The sequence below is a fragment of the Callithrix jacchus genome, chromosome 15 (genome assembly GCF_049354715.1).
Source record: "Callithrix jacchus isolate 240 chromosome 15, calJac240_pri, whole genome shotgun sequence".
In the NCBI taxonomy this organism is placed as follows: Eukaryota; Metazoa; Chordata; class Mammalia; order Primates; family Cebidae; genus Callithrix; species Callithrix jacchus.
Window position 1 is genome coordinate 46,623,785 of NC_133516.1, and position 17,879 is coordinate 46,641,663.

Below are 17,879 nucleotides of genomic sequence, written 5' to 3' on the forward strand. Positions count from 1 at the left end.
AAGTGTGTATTTTACACTTACAGCACGTCTTCATTCAGCCTAACTGCTTTTCAGGTGCTCAATAACCACCTGAAGCTAGGACAACCATGCTGGGCAGTGCCACTCCAGAGATTTAGTTGGGGGCCTTCTTATTTGTTTCAGACAGGGTCTTGCTTTGTTGCATAGGCTGGAGTGCAGTGGCATGATCATGGCTGATGGCTCACTGCAGCCTCGACCTCCTGAGCTCAAGCAATCCTCCCAGCTCATCTTCCTGAGTAGCTGAGACCACAGGCATGCCTTCACCATGCCCAGCTAGTTTTCTGATTTTCTGTAGAGACAAAGGTTTACTATGTTGCCCAGGCTTGTCTCTAACTCCTGGTCTCAGGCAACCCTGTTCACTTCCAGACCAATACTCAGACTAACCAATACTCAGTCTCCCAAGTGCTAGGATTATAGGTGTGAGCAACCATACCTATCCAGGAGGGGTGGGGTGAGTGGGGCTTCGTCTTAATAATCTTCCTTTGAACCCCAAACATCAGCTATATACATTTTCCATGTAGTCTCTGTGACATTTAAAGTCCCACTTTCAATAAGCCACAATTAATGTTTCTTTGTAACACTGGATATTGTTAAAGATATAGGAGAATATTATATGGCCAAGGTGATGCCCAAGATATATGCACATAAGATAATTATAGGATAATACAAAGTGGTATAGTATTCATTGCCAAAAAGCAAGGGATACACAAGGGCTACTGTCTCTTGAGCAAATACAGTTGCAAAATTAAAGAATTCTTTCCTGATTTGTGAATTTTTAAATGCAGTTTATGACACATTAAAAATTTTACTTAAAGATTTAACACATTATCTTAATTGGAAAGAACTGGTTAAACTGTGTGATGTTATCAGTATTTGACTGCGTTTGTCCTACAAAACTGTCGGTTTCTTATGATTCAACCTAAAACATTGTTTCATCAATGCATGATGTTAGCAAGTTCTTATGAAAAAGCGGACTTTTAGAGGGATCTTCAAGACTGCATACAATTTACATGGGCATAAAGGAAGGTGAGGTTGTTCCTAGGAGATGGACTCCAGCTCAGAGAAGGAAGTTGATAGAGTAACAGCAGCAGCAATGATACTAAGAATAGTCACTGTTTCTTGAATGCTTATAATGTGACAAACTCTGTGCTGAGGATTTTGTAAATTTAACCTCATTTAACCCTTATTAGAAACCTGTGGGAAAGGTCTTCTTGTTTCCATTTCGAGATTAAGATGCTGAGGTTCAGACAGATAAGTAAGTTGATCAAGATGGCATGTTATATCTGACTCCAAAGCACCCACCTGTCATCCAGATTTACTGGCAACTGAGGGGTTCCTGAGGCATGTGGCTTCCTGTTTTAAACAGAGGACAGTCCTGGGCAAATCAGGACAAGTTGGTCGCTCCAGTGCCAGAACTCTTTCTATTCTTTTACGGCAACTTGGGGCCCTCTGCCTGCCAGTCTAAAGAGGCCTTTTCATTAAGCATAAAGCAGACATGGCAGGTACTGATATTTTTCTAACTTTTCAAGCTTTCTCATTGTTGACCTAAGCCAGCAAGAACATTTTCTTACTGGACTAGGAATAGTTAGAACAAATGTTGGCAAGCACAGGCATCTCACAATGAAGCTGGGTATGCTTCTTAGAGCAGCGGCTTCATGGACTCTGTCACTCCAACCTCTATGTCAGGAATTCTCAACCTGGGGAAGAAGTTGGAGGATGTCCATGAATTTTAATGAGAAAAAAACTATATCACTATTTGTATTCATGTCTAACTGAGATTTAGCATTTCTTTCAATAATGAATGCAGGCAACAAACCACAGTAGTATTAGCTGTACCTGTGACTTTAGCACTTCTGTAATTTGTAGATATTTTCATATCACATTCTAACTGTTGCAGTTCTTCAAACTATCATTTAAACTCATCAACACTTCAAAACTACAGTGTTTATCAGTCCTGCTACTAGCCCTTGATATTTAATATGTTAATAAATACGTGCATATTGACCTTTTCTTAAAATATATTTTTACAAATGTATTTCAGTCTAATTAGTTTCTTGGCAATATTATGCTCCTATTTTATGCAATTTAAAGCATTATTCTGAGGAATCCATGGCCCATAAGAGATTAAGAAATCTTGCTCCAGACAAAGGTATGACAGACTAACTTCTTTAGATACACATTAACACTGTTCCTCCACCTAATGCCACTTTGCCAATCTAATGCTTCTATAGAGGAACTAACCACGCTGCCTGGCTTGCAAAATCTTATCTAAGGCTTGCACTGAGTTCAGTGAAAAGGTATTGCGCCCAACCAACTCCATTTAGAAACTAAACACATCCACCATCTAGAAGTAAGAGACAAGGCCTTACTTTCAACCCTAGAAAGCAGCAGCCTCCCCTAACTCAATCCAGCCTGCCCATCCCTCCACAGCCATTTTAATTCCCTGACCAATTCTGAGTCCCTTTTGTGAACAACATGTCTAGATTAGTTTGCTGAACAATTCTCAGCCTCTGTCCTTGCTTTTGTGAGTCAAAAATCCTTAATCTTATTTGAATGCAATTTAATTCCCTAGAAAGCTGAGTCTTTAGTCTCTTCATTTTATAAAGTGAGTGCTTAGAGAAAATGCATGAGAGCCGACACAGTGCTCCTTAAAAGCTAGGTCAATCTACCAAAGAAATAATTAGATAAATGTACCCTCCAATCAGGGAGAGGAAGAAGAAAACAATTTCTCCACAAATTACTTTTAGGACACTGGAGTGGAATTGAATTAGAATGTCAAGGGCCAGACAGCTCTCAGGAGGTCATTTGATCTAGTCCCCTGTTGCTGGGCAAGAGCTCAGATGTGAAAATCTAGCCCATACTTCAAAAGCTTTAGAGAGGGGAACATTTTATTTAAGCAGGTCCTGCAAGGTGAGTCAGAGAACTTTGTGGATTTATAGAAATATTGTAAAAAATTAAATAATAGCATGTAGCTCATTAATTAATTAGTCAATTAATTAGACATTTTTATTGAGCCCCTGCTATGTATCAAAGACTGTCCTAGGTCTTTAAGATATATCAATGAGCTTCCATTCCAGTGGAGGGAAATATACAAGTAATAAACCTAGTAAGAAAATTATATAGTATGTTGGAAAGAGATCAATGCATTTAAAATCAGGAAATCAAAATGAAAGTGCTGACGTGTGTGTAGAGAGGGATATCACCATAAACTTGCAAGCATAAAAGAATAACTACATGCTAAGAGCTTAGAATGGTGCCTAGCATGATATATTCTCAATAAAAAATATAGGTACACATAATATGTAGTTGCATGTTATATATGCAATGTATATATGACATTTTGCTTAGTTGTTTATATGACATGGGGTTGTTTGAGTACAAGAGACAGACATCAATTTTGAGTAATTTAAGCAAAATGTGATTTCACTATAAGCGTGGGTAGGCAGCTCTGAAGGTCTAGAACAATAGAACTAAGATCTCTGAAGAACATTCAAGAACCTTATGCCTGCCAAGAATACCTCATGGTCTCACTTGCCCAGTCCAAGACAGGTGCAAAGAGCAAAGAAGACTGAATTAGAAAGAAAAATGCTGAAAAGATACTGCAGTGGAACTGAGAGATGAACTCCTTCTAATTAGTTATTATCTTCAGGTTAATAATGAATATTTTCACTAGTTATGGAATAAGGTCAGTAAGGTGGATTTGGTTTCAAAATGTAGATCTAGAAAGAGAGTGTTATACACTCTAAATTCCACCAGCCATGATCCCAGATAATGCCAAATTTAATTGGATGGGCTTTCATTTAGTAGCATATAATATATACTATAATTTCCCTATCTAAAAAATTACCATGTTGTTAGAAACAAACAGTCTACAACTTCAACAGTGGTTGTGGAAAGCACATAAGTGGATTCTGGAGAATAAGGTAATCTCTGATGAGGTAATCATTGTCCCAAAGGTAGTCAGCTGGGTAACAGATGAAGTGAAACCCAATGACACACATTCTCTCAACTTTGGAGTATCTCTTCAAGCTGAACAAAACCAACATTGGATAAGACACTGTGCCTAGCACTTGGCTCCATTCTGCATCATCCCTTTTTGCTGCCTTAGAATGAATTTGTCCACCCACTTACACTTCTGACACAGGAACTCATGTGTTCCCCCAGAGCAAAACCTGACCACATTCAGGCTGAGAGGTATAGGGGTTCAGTGGTCTATTAAAACTTGCTGCAGTGTGTCTGAGAGTGTAATTACCAGTTCACTGTGATTTGCAAAAACTTTCTCATGTGAGACATAATAATTATGTCTCATAAGAACATAGTAATTGTCCTTGAATAATTTAAACACTTGATTTGTCATATCTCTCAATACAAACTAAGCTGGGACCTATTTGCCACATCTCTTGTCTGCATGTTTTACTTCCAATCTCCAGGCACATCGGTTCTCTTATCCCGTGGAGCTTACTTTGTCAGAAATCTCCCGTTTCAATGAATCATGCTTATTTTAGATGTCAACATGATGCAGGTGTGTGAAGATTTAGAGAAAGGATTTGAGTCTCAGATATATGTGATTTGGTTTCAAATATGATAGGTCAGAGATACTTGTTTTTTTTTTTTATGACCGAATGGGATAGTAATATATTTTGACATGTGGAATTCACATTATGTCTAATTTCCTTCAGTGTTCTTGGCAGGAAAGCCATAGCGAGAGAAATGGCTTTCTTTTCCCTTGTGATTTTGCCTGAGCAGTGGAGAATCACCAACCAACATTTGGCCTCACGTTGATCCTCTGCTCAGGACAAAGAGTCATGAGGCCATAACAATAAGATCATCTACTGTCAGGTGTTGGGGGCGTGAAAGGTGTGAAAGCTGTTCAAATATGGACCCATAAGGGACCTTACCACACTTAGGAAGTACCTAAAGGGAGACTGTATTATAGTAATTTTATAGGAGGAAAAATCAAAGCCAGACACATCAAGTATCTACTCCATGTATACAGAATTAGGACCTACATCTCTGTCTCAACTCCTAAAAGACTTCAGATTCAAAATGGAATATGGATATGATTCAAGATGATGTGAAAGTGTGATATATTCACCCATGTGGGTTGGCATGGCTTGCTTACTAGGTGCTGGGACTAAGCAATTTACATCTACTATCTCATTTAAAATCTCACAATAACACTCTGAGTAGATACTCACATTGTCTGGATGTTGCATGCCATTTAACATCTCCATGCCTCAGTGAGATGGAGATGTTAAATGGCATGTCCATCATCACAAAGCTCTTGAGTAGCAGAACTGGGATTTGGAGGCTGGCTGATTGGCTCCAGGGTCTGTGCTCTTAGCTCCTATGCTTACTCTTGGTTTCACATGTGTTTATGTTGATGTGTATTTGAAGCAAAAAGATAACCAGCTATGACTGCTTCAGATAAGCCTAAGGTATGCAGGATACTGATCTATCTGATACAGACATGGTGCCCAGATGTGCCCATGAATCCGTCAGTCCTTCAGTGACAAGATCTTCAGAATGTGGACTATAATGCTTTATCTGACTAAAGTAAAGCCAATGAACCTATGTTAAATTACAGATTGATTTTAAGTTTACAGATTTACACAGGTATACTGAATATCTCTGTGTATGATTTTATTCTTTTCAAAGCTATATTGAGGGAATGTTTTCCCCCCGAAATGGCAAAAATTTTGAAGGCTGTGTAAGAAAGATTACATTTGGGAAACCAATTCTAGTCCAAATCTTCTGTTTCACAAATGAAGAATTAAAGTCCAGGTAGTAAAGTAAGCTGCTAAAAGCAACACAGTCAATAGATGTGAACAATGGCTAATGCTTTTTTGAACACGTATTATGTACCAGGTTCCATTTTTTTTTCTCATTCTGTCACGTGGCCTGGAGTACAGTGGTGTGATCTCGGCTCACTGTGACCTTCTCCTCCCAGGTTCAAGTGATTCTCCTGCCTCAGCCTCCAGAGCAGCTGGGATTACAGGCATATGCCACCATACCTGGCTAATTTTTTGTATTTTTAGTAGAGATGGGGTTTCACCATGTTGGTCAGACTGGTCTCGAACTTCTGACCTCAAATGATCTGCCTGCTTAGGCCTCCCATAGTACTGGGGTTACAGGCATGAGCCACTGCACCACGGCCTTGGGTTCTATTCTAAGTATTGTTGAGCCTTATAATTTTTAAATTAATTAAATGTAAATGTAAATGTTTAGGTAAATACGATTACCCTATTGTTTTTATACTCGTTGTACAGTTAAGAAAACTGAGGCTTAGCAATAACATGCAATTTGTCCTAAGGTTAAAGAGCTTAGAAGGGGTGAATTTGGGGCTTGGACCACAGTCTTTCTAATTCCAGAGCCCAAGATGTCAAATCTTGTGAAGCATGAGTAGTAATTGCAAAGCAGTTTTCCATCTACATTGCTTCCAATGTCATGCAGCATCCCACTGCCCTGTTTACTGAGATTAGCTACCATGAAAGGCAACTTTTTATTTTATTTATTTATTTATATGAAATGGAGTCTTGCTCTGTCACCCAGGCTAGAGTGCAATGGTGTGAACTCAGCTCACTGCAACCTCTGCCTCCTGGGTTCAAGCAATTCTCCTGCCTCAGCTTCCTGAGTAGCTGGGATTACAGGTGCCTGCCACCATGCCTGCCTAATTTTTGTACTTTTAGTAAAGATGGGGTTCACCATGTTGGCCAGGCTGGTCTCAAACTCCTGACCTCATGATCCACCCACCTTAGCCTCCCAAAGTTCTGGATTACGGGCATAAGCCACTGCATTTGGCCGAAATGCAACTTTAGAAGGAAAAGGTGGAAGGTCTAATAGTGAAGTTCACCCTACCCCTATTTGAAGTTCCAAGCAGAAAGCTATTAATTTATTTGCCACTGTAGTCAATGTTCTTGATTTTCATGTGATGAAATAATGCCATTGGAATACACAAAATATAATTATAATAGTACATTCACAAACATGTTGTAATACCATGATGTTTTCATAACAGTACGATGTAACTTGTTAGAGATGAGCCTAATATAATTGAACGTCTCTAAGAATTCTTCCTCTCCACCTCCTTCTACTCCACCCCTCTCCACCTCCATCTACTCCACCTTGTTTTCTACTTTTAAATTTTACTAGACACTGATAGGACTTTAGCAACAAACAATAGCCTTTAGGTAAGTCTTTCATCAGAAAGAGAATCTCAAGGTTCCTTTTATAAACAGTGCTTTGATGAACCACCACCCTTTGGTGATGATCAAATGAAGCGAAGTTAATAGCATTTCACTCTCATTTCCCCTTGAGGACAGTGGCTGCACAAGTAATATCAGTGTTTTATTTGGAGACTGTCAAGTCCAATATTATGCTGAAAAAGTGGAACCCAGTAGAGCAAAGCTGCTATATAAGTATGAGAAAACATACTCCATGGAGGGCGTGATCATACTTTCCTGGGTTTTCTCTCATTATAGTTGTATTCATGTTATTATCTCCATTTTATAGACTGGGGAAGCTGAGCTGAGAGATGTTAAGCTTTGTTCCTGAGGCCACACAACCAGTGGGGAGTGGAACCTGGATGACACCCACATAGGTCTGCCTGTAAATGCGTGCTCTTGCCATCATTCCACGCTGGGGCAGGAGAGTTGGCAGCACACGAGAAGGTCCTTGGAACATACGCATTCCTGTGGATGATCTCCTCCTCATTACTGCAGTTGCCTAAACATTTTTGGTGTGATTACAGAACTGAATTAATTACTGACAAGGCAGCTGGCCAGCACATAGAAAAGTCCCACTTGGATTGGGTATGTTCCCTCTAAGCAGAGGATTGGGCGGACTGTGGAACCTGGTTTTGCTCTTCCTAGGAGAAATGGCCTGGACAATTGGCCTGTCAGTGCTCAGCAGCCTGGGATTTGGTTACAAACGATCATTGCCCCAATTAAGAGCTGTTAATCAGACCATCTAGCCTTCTCTCCCCATGAAATGCATTGCACCAAGAGGTTTACCATCTGGAGGTAAAAAGTAAAAATTCATAATAAAACATTTTTGTTATTGAATACCAGGATGTGTCACAGCTCAAAGAACTTTATTTTTGCCATCCATTGGAATGGGTTTGATAATTCCTAATCATAAAAAGGTATTGACTCCAAGATTTAAAACTACTCTAAGAATAGTATCTGAATGCCTTACCATGGCCCAGAAGGACTTCCATGGTGTGCCCATCAGTTCTCTCTTCCCACAAAAAGTCATGATCATTCCCATCTCAAAGCATTTGCTGTCCCCTCCACTGGAATATTCTCCCCACCATCTCCTCAGAGTTGGCTCATCTTTGATCCTGTCTCAGCTAAAATGTCACCTTTTTAGAGTCTTTCCTCCATGCTGGGCATGATCTTTTGCATGACCTTATAATTTCTCTTTTTTCTTTTCTTTTCTTTTTTTTGAGACAGTGTCTTGCTTTTATCCAGGCTGGAGTGCAGTGGCATACTCACAGCTCACTGCAGTCTTGACCTCCCAGGCTCAAGTGATCCTCACACCTCAGACCCGCAAGTAGCTGGGACTACAGGCATGTGCTACTATGACGGCTAAATTTTGTTTGTATTTTTTTGTAGAGATGAGGATTCATCATGTTGTCTAGGCTGGTCTTAAGCTCCTAGGCTCAAGTGATCCACCTGCCTCTGCCTCCCAAAGTGGTAGGATTACAGGAGTGAGCCACAGCTCCCTGTTAACCTTATAATTTCTCTTTATACCACGGACTGCTGTCTGGATGCCTGTATTTGTTTCCCTGCAACATAGAGCATTGTCTTCATGATTAAAAGAAAAGCTCAGGGCCAGGTGTGGTGGCTCATGCCTGTAATCCCAGCACTTTGGGAGGCCAAGGCAGGTGGATCCCGAGGTCAAGAGATCGAGACCATCCTGGTCAACATGGTGAAACCCCGTCTCTACTAAAAATACAAAAAATTAGCTGGGCATGGTGGTGCATGCCTGTAATCGCAACTACTCAGGAGGCTGAGGCAGAAGAATTGCCTGAACCCAGGAGGCGGAGGTTGCAGTGAGCCGAGATCGCGCCATTGCACTCCAGCCTGGGTAACAAGAGCGAAACTCCGTCTCAAAAAAAAAAAAAAAAAAAGAAAGAAAGAAAGAAAAGCTCCTGGAAAGCAGGAATGTTCTCTGATCAGCACCTAGAACAGCGCCAGACACGTAGTAGGTGCTCAACAAATACTCGGAAGTTTAAAGCAATGAAACCAAGGATAGAAATGGAAGTTTAAAGCAATGAAACCAAGGACAGAAATACAGATTATGATTACTGTCTTTTGGGGACTTGGGGGCATTTTTTTACAATAGAAGTACCCAAGTTAAAAGGGAAAGGAACACCTATAATGGGAGAGGTTATAAGTGAATTTATTATTAACTCAATCTCTTTTAGTCTCAACTAAATTCTCTTATTTCTGTTACACGTCATTGACAAGCTCCTTCTTTCCAGTTCTTGAACTCACTGATGGAAGCCATGTACCAGCCTCCCTGCGCCAATCCCCTCACCTCTTCTCCCATAGCTGCTTTGCCTTCTTCCTGTTCGTTTTCACCAAACTGACCATGTCATTCCTTAGTTTCATCACATGCCAGTGACTTTAAGAAAATTCAAACTCTTTACTATGACTTGGAGAATCTTTTGCAATCCTGCCTGTGCTCACATCTCTAGCTTCACTGCTTCTCCCATATTCTCTTCCCTCTCCAGACTCCAGCCACTTTTCCTTCCATTTTCTGAAGTCACCATGTTCTCTCTTGCTTCTGGGCCTTTGCGCATGCTCTTTCCTCTGCCTGGAACACCCCCATTCCCACCCACACCCCCAATTCAACACACAGACACCAATTCACGTTTCAGCTTTGAAGCAGAGGTCACTTCCTTCTGGAAACTTTCCAGCCATCACCTGGTCTCCAGTCTGGGCTCCTCCTGCACCTTTACCCACTACAGCACTCAGACTACACAATCGTTTCCAGCTTCCTAGCTTGCCTCTCCCATTAGACTGCATTTGTCTTATATACCACTTGCGTTGAGCATAAATCTTGGCACTTGGTTGTCACTCAGTAATATTTTTTTAAGAGAGAAAGTCTCACTGTGTTGCCCAGGCTGGAGTGCAGTGGCATGATCATGGCTCATTGCAACCTCAAACTCCTGGGCTCAAGCAGTCTATCCTCCTGCTTCAGCCTCCCAAGTAGCTAGAACTACAGTTATGTGCCACCACATCTAGCTAATTTTTTTTATTTTAACTTTTTGATAGAGTCTTGCTATGTTGCCCAGGCTGGTCTCAAACTCCTGGGCTCAAGTGATCCTCCCACCTTGGCCTCCCAAAGTGCTGGAATTACAAGTGTGAGCTACTGTGTCTGACTTCAATAATTTAAAAATAAAATAAAATAAAGGGATGCTTTATTTCAGAAATCTCTAAGTTTCCACTTGGAGACGTTGCACTAGCTGTTGAGTGTCTGCTAGGCTCACCATGCCCAGATGTCACTTTGGCCCCCTTTCCTTGTTGCACGATCACCAGGAGACATTGTAACCTCCTGGGGAGTCTTAGCTCACAGACCCTGCCATTTAGAGTGTAACATAAGAAGGTCAGTTCTGGAAGCAACATTGTGCATGGTGGTACCTTTCAGCCCAGCAAAAACTCAAAAAATAGGGTGGTCTCAGCCAAGGGTCAAATTGCAGATTCGATGCTTTATGTGTCTGGCAGCGCTCTAGAGACAAATACATTAATCATGGAGGTATGCAATCTGGTCGGAGAATTCAGGCCAGATAGAATGACATGGGGTGAAATGCACACACAAACACACATGAGCTCTCTTATTTGTAAAACCATGAGCTCTCTTATTTGTAAAACCACATTAATGGATGGCAGCTCCCTACCTCTGAAGTGATTTATAAATTAAAATAATTGCTGCTTTGAACTGTTCAGATATTAATTGACCTATCACTAATGTACGCACAGTCTCCAAACCATCCAAACATTACCTAAACATTTTTATTCTCTTTATTCTGGAAATCCAAAAAACCACAAAATAGGCTCTTTGTTCTGGTGCCAAGGGTCATAAAGAAAAGCCATCATCTTTGATGACTTTGCAATTCTTATTCTGTTTCTTCATCAGATTAATTCTATGTGAAATAGTGAGTACTCTGAACTCAAATGAGTCTTCCCACTCCCCTCACTTCTTAACAATCTCATCCCCAAGCACATGGATTCAGTTCTAGTTCAGATTTCTGGTAACGAGAGCAAGGCAATTCATTTTTTTAATTAACCCTTGAGTTCATATCCCAAACCACCCCAGACCGTGGGCACCTCTAGGTAAAATGAGGACGAAACTAAATTGGCTAAGGTTCAGATGTGCACAGGCTATGACAAGCTTGCCAGGGGTCCATTCTGCCAGGGTGATCTTGACCTGTATTGAAAGGCAGGCAGAAAAACACAGTGCTTAAGACAGGAGCTCTAAGGCCGGGGCTCTAAACCAGGAGTGATTTTGTCCCATAGGAGAATTTGGTAATGTCTGGAGACATTTTTGGTTGTTACAGCTTGGGGTAAGGGGAGAAGGTATTATTGGCATCAAATGAGTAGGGGCAAGGGATGCTGTGAAACATCTTACAATGAATGCATAGCCCCCTACAAAAGACCACAAGAGATCCAGTCCAAATGTCAGTGGAGTGGAAGTTGAGAAAAACCCTACCCTAGAGTCTGATATTCTTGAATTTACCTCTAGGTTTGCTCCTTAGTGGCTATGTGACCTTGGGCAAGTTTCTTGATTTCTCTGAGCCTTAGGCATCTCTTCTGGAAAAAGAAAATAGTGATAAAACACCCACTTTGTTGGCATTTTGTCAAGCCTAGTAGTTCTGAAGTTTTAAGCATATTTTCTATTTTTATTAATCTATTAATATTAGTGTACTTTAAATGGAAATGCCTATTGCTGTGATTTGAGGGGAAACTCTAATATTTCCATTTCCATTCCAAACCCAAATTTTATTTTCTCTTTAAATTAATGCATAATAGGATATAAAATAAATGATTCTATCTATAATAGAAGGATCTGAAAACTTTTCACTTAGTTATGACTAAGTAATATTAATTTCAAAATGTCAAAAACCCACTCTGTTACTAGGAAAAGATCAATACTTAATAATACATACATTTACTAGCATCTACACAGAATCCTGGTTATTAAACTGGAAAAATGGTGATATTTACTTTAATTCAAATAGTAAAACAAAAACAAAAACCCAGTTCCCAGATTATCAATCTAAAATGCCTACGAGAATGGAAAAAAATGGAAATATAAGTCATATGCTGATATTTTTCTATATGATGTTAATATGTAATGTCAGGTTAAGTGTGGGAATCAGCAAATATGACTTCTATATAAAACTATATAAAATTTAATATTTAATTGAGTAAAGAAATCATGTTTATACCAAGAAGTTTCCTGAAATTGTTATTTAAAATAAGTGTTTTGGCATCATATAGAATGAGTCTGCTAATGTTGTTACATAAACTTAAAAAAATACCGTCCCAAAGTAATCCGATATGTGAAGATCATGATCTCCCAATACTTCTTACTGCCACAGCTCCCAATTTGTTGTGCTAGTCATAATTTAATGGGTTAAAGAGCACAGTCTTTTGGTTATTATGCAAATATTTTTTGAGTGCTGACTATCTCTTTCCACCAAGATGGGTGTTAGGATGAGAACTATGCTGTGGAACATGCAAATGGTCAGGAGGCAGAGCAGCTAGTGAGGACTCGGAGAGAGGTGCCTCGACTTCTGGCTGAGCCACATCTTAGCTGGTGGCCTTTTGACCACCTTCTCAACCTGCCTGAAGCTTGGTATCCTAAGCTGTAAAAAAAATGGGTTGATAGAATCTTTCTCATCATTTTGTTGAGAGGATGCTAGTACAAAGTACCGAGCTTGGACCTTGCTGTTTATTAAGAAAACTGCTCAAGGGTGGGCTCAGTGGCTCATGCTTGTGATCCTAGAACTTGGGGTGACTGAAGTGCGAGGATTGCTTGAGGCCCGGAGTTCAAGATTAGCCTGGGCAATGTGGCAAGACCCTGTCTCTACAAATAATAATAATAATGAAAATAAAATTTTAAAAATAAAAATTTTAAAAAATAAAAAAGAAAATTGCTCAAAAATAGTTAGCTATATTAGTATGACCATTGTGTTATTTTTATAGTACAGAAATGTTCTGGCTTTGGAAAATGGAGGCTGTTTTTCTCTACTGGGAAATTTAAAAAGCATTAGAAACCAGACGCTGAATAACCCATATTTCCTAGCATAGTGTGTATAAGCTTACCAAATGGAGCCAGCTGTCACAAAACAACCCTGGGTTGCTATTGTTTTTTTCCTAAACTTCTGATAACCAACTGGCTGCTTAATCCAGTAGCTGGCTGACTTCTCTACATTGCATTGTTTACATATTTTCCTTAGACACAAGGTAGTGTTGAGAAACAAATCCTTCAGCATTCTCAAATTCAGAGCTGCTATACACACAGCTAGCCAATAGCAAAATCTTAAATGGTGGGAAGAAAAAACACTCAAGCTGGTAAAAATGTCTTTAAAAAAGAGTAATACTTCATTTGAGGGGGGGGACAAGGACCCCCTCTGTTGCCCAAGCTTGAGTGAAATGGTGTGATCTTGGCTCACCACAACCTCCACCTCTGGGGCTCAAGCCATCCTCCCACCTCAGCCTCCTGAGTACCTGGGCCGATAGGTACATGCCATCATGCCCAGATAAATTGTGTGTGTGTGTGTGTGTGTGTGTGTGTGTGAGAGAGAGAGAGAGAGAGAGAGTGTGTGTGTGTGTGTGTGTATTAGAGACAGTGTCTTGCCATGTTTCCTAGGCTGGTCTCGATCTCCTAGGCTCAAGCAATCCTAGGCTCTGGAGATCCTTCTCCCAAAGTGATGAAATTACAGGCACGAGCCACCATGCTCAGCCTCCTCTTTTTTTTTTTTTTTATACAGGTAGTATTTATTGGTTTTCTTATTACAAAAGCAATGTATATTTCTCATTGAAAATACAAAAACACAAAAGAAACACAAAAAGAAAAAAAGACAAAGATTTGCCTCTAATCTCAGTGTCCAGAGATGAGAATTCTTTGGTTTTATTTTTCTGTTTGCATCTATAAGTAAAGGTACTTTCCATTCAACAAAATTTTCTTATTTCGTTCAATACTCTTATCAGGATCACTAAATGTTAACATACTAAAGGACAGCACATTTTTTCTGTGAAAGGTCATAATGTTGTAAGGATTTTAGGCTTTGTGGGACATATAGACTCTGTCACAACTACTGGACTATGCCATGTTAGCATGAAAGCAGCTATCGACAATCTGTAAATGATTGGATGTGGCTGGATTCTGCCCATGGTGGCCTGAATTTCTCCCCTGGCCTGTAGTTTGCTGATTTCTATTCAAGAGCATCATCAGTTGTTATAATATTAATAGTTTATTCAATGTAATTATACTAGTGTTATCAGTAGTTGCATTTCATTATAATAGTTATAATGACTTTTTAATCCTTTGCATCTTGAAGACTTCTAGAAGCATGGTCTTGTTCATGCATATTTTAGGGAATTAGATCTAAAAGGACAACAACCAAGCATTAAAGAAGAGTGGTTTTCTGGAGGTTAATTAAGAAACACAAGAACTCTGATACTGCCCATGATTAAGTGTGTGTTTTCATCCACCACCATAATTTCCTAAATTCCTAATGTGGTCTTGAGAGCAGCATTCTCGTGCATTGTAGGAAAACACTGCCTGGTACCCCTGGCTCTGAAAGAGCCATTCTATTGTGTTACATGAAGAGTGTGACTCCAAACCTCCACTGCAGCTGCTACCAAGATCCCTTGCTTTCTCAAATTATAATGTTGGTTATTACTAGATTGTTCTAATGGGGAAAAGATACTCCTTGAATTTTTTCCTTTTTGTTTAAGTCTTCTGAAACACAGAGGCATGGGTTGTAGGTTATGCTCCTTAGGAAGTGAACTTTAGGACAAATATTAGCATTTAGGAAGCTTATTAGGGAGTGCTCTGGGTCAACACTTGTGGATTGCAGTGGGATGGAGGTAAGATGGGCAGCGGGAGAAAATGGCCTGTGTCGCAGTCTCAACAAAGGCCTCAGCTAATCCTACTGGAAGCTCTAGAGCAGGGTGGCCCTTCAGATCTGTCCAGAGTTGGAGAGAGGAAGCCTGGCCTTTATATACTGGTGTTTACTAGATTTGGCTGAGGCTACCCCAAGAAGGGCAAGTCAACTCTTTTCAGCAGTCGTTTTGCAAAGAGGGTCAACAACCAAGTGTTGGCTTCTGGCTATACTCCCAGTAGCTGGGAGAGTAAGCCCTTCATTCCTGCAGGGGTTTCTGGTTGATATGGCATGTCTACTATCTCATGGGTTAAGACTAGATGAGAAACTTGCTCTAGTCAATGCTCTGTTCTTAGTCTCAAAAAAATCAGTGTAGTGATGTTTTGAAGCAGTGTGGAATTTTAAGTCTGGTTTAATTAAGACATTTGGGTTAATAATTTCATTCAGCCATCTTATGAATATCAAGACCTGCAAACCCTCTATATGTAGGATACTGTTGTATGTGTGAGTTAGATATAAAAACAAATTCAAAGCACAAGTCTTGTCCTCAGAGAGCTTATAGCATTTTGGGGAATTGCAGGAATATGAGTTACAAGGTAAAATGAAAGGTGACAGTGGGATGATACAGTGATGCCTGGTCCTAAGAAACCATGGTTCGGCAAACTCAAATGCATACAGAATTCTCATTCTATTTTTAAGCCATTGCTCTTTGTAAGTTTATTAATAAATGGCATTAGTAATAATCATGGCTCAATTTCTGCTGCGTGGAAGCCTGGAGTCAGAAACAGAATGTAGCTCTGTGGCAAAAGTTGGAGACTGGCACCGTGGCCAAAATTTGTTGTTACCAATAGACACAGAGTCATCTGAAGCCCCTGCCTCAGCGAATCCAGCTCTTGTACCATGATCCAGTACATTCTTCTGGATGTCACTTCACCACCCCCTGCCCTCTGTGACTGTGTATAATTTATCAGCATATTATAAAACATTGCAGATATTACTCATGGGTCCCATGGAATAAAAATAGCATGTTAAAAATGTACTTTGGCTCACAAATGGAATGCAGCTTCAGCTTTTTCACCTACAAGTAAAAAATTAGGTCCTTATACAATTAAAAAGCCAAAGGGACTTTTTACTGGTGTCTGGAGGACTATGAACCAAGTTCTAGTATATGAAAAAGTCTATGTGAAATTGAAATGGGAATAAAAGAGATCTCATTCAGAACACATAAAATACCAAGATAATTGCTTCTGTGAGACATACATGAGAGTGACATACATGACGGCATAGACAACTGCACAGGATTTTGTAGTTTTTAGGAAATACTGGACATCAAGTTTGGTTTTCCCCAGTGAGGCAATTCTGCATCAATGACCAATGGTTTCATTCACTTATCCATTTATTTATTTATTCATTCCTTCACTCAATACGGGGCTGCTGAGTTATGCATCTCCAGGTAGCACAGTTCACATCATTGTCTATGTGGATGATGCCTCTGGAGCTGAGCAGTGCACAGCCTGCACAACCATATTCAATGACCTTGACTAAAAATATTTACTGGATGAATGTGTTCCAGGTGCTGTTCCAAGCTAGCCATTGAGAACAGAGCAGTGAGCAAAACAGACTTGATCTTGCCCTCATGGAGATTTATTTTAGATAAAGGCCTACAAAAAAGTAAGTGCTATGAAGTATAGGGACAGATCGTCTATGAACCTCTGACAGTGAAACCTACTATTCTGGACTAGCAGGAAAGAAATTCTGAGGAAAAAGTATTTAAGTTGAAGCCTGAAGAGTAAGTATTAATTAATTTATTTATAAGACAGAGTCTTACTCTGTTGCCAGGCTGGAGTACAGTGGCACAGTCTCGGCTTACTGCAACCTCCATCTCTCAGGTTCAAGCAATTCTCCTGCCTCAGCCTCCTGAGCAGCTGGGACTACCACACCGAGCTAATTTTTGTATTTTCAGTAGAGATGGGGTTTCATCATGTTGTCCAGGATGGTGTCAATCTCTTGACCGCATGATCCACCCACCTTGGCCTCCCAGAGTGCTAGGATTACAGGTGTGAGCCACTGTACCTGTCCATATTTATATTATGTGAATGCTGGTTTTGGGGAGAATGTTTCATAGAGAGAGAACCATAAGCAGGTCAGGTTGGAGCACAGGATAGCTGAGGAATTCTGCTGGGGTGCAGAAATGAGAGAGGGAAGATATAAGGCTAGAAGGACAGTCAGGCACCAGACATTTCAGGGTTTTAGAGAATGTGTTGACAATTTTGGTCTTCATCCTTAGAAAAATTCCAACACATTGGATGTCCTATGCAAGAGGATGCTGTTTAGCTAGGTTGCCACTATCTGCATTACGGAGAATGCATTTGGCATGGACAAGAACATACATGGTTGATAAGATGGAGGCTGTTAGGCTAACAAGTAAGAGGTAGTAGTGGCTTTCTCTGGGGAAATGCCAAGAAATAAGGTAAGTAGACAGATCAGAGAGATTTTCAAATGGAATGCCATTCCCTAATCTCACTCTGTTATTTATTGTCCAGTACCTCTGAGTTGTTTTGACCTTTGAGTGCTCTGAGGCAATATTAATTATCAACTAGTGTGAGTGACTCTGTGTAAGGCAGAATAATGTCATTAAACATCAAAGACCATTGAAATCAAGTGTTGTATTTGCCTATTTATGTGCTACATAGCCAATAAAACAGTCATTACTCTTCTATGCTATCAAAAACCCATTTGT

General features: G+C 40.1%; 1 long non-coding RNA gene across 3 annotated transcripts in view; it reads right to left on the bottom strand.

Annotated features, from left to right (window-relative positions):
* The window catches only part of LOC118147978 (uncharacterized), a 156,913-nt gene that overhangs the window by 43,077 nt on the left and 95,957 nt on the right, over positions 1-17,879 (bottom strand). For 2 of the 3 annotated variants that reach the window (XR_013527417.1, XR_004734707.3), the window contains 2 exons: positions 11,764-11,837; positions 10,411-11,454 (listed from right to left, as the gene is read on the bottom strand). This is a non-coding gene — a long non-coding RNA (uncharacterized LOC118147978). Of the gene's footprint in view, positions 1-10,410; positions 11,455-11,763; positions 11,838-17,879 lie in introns of those variants that run through there. The other variant, XR_013527418.1, reaches the window with a different exon arrangement.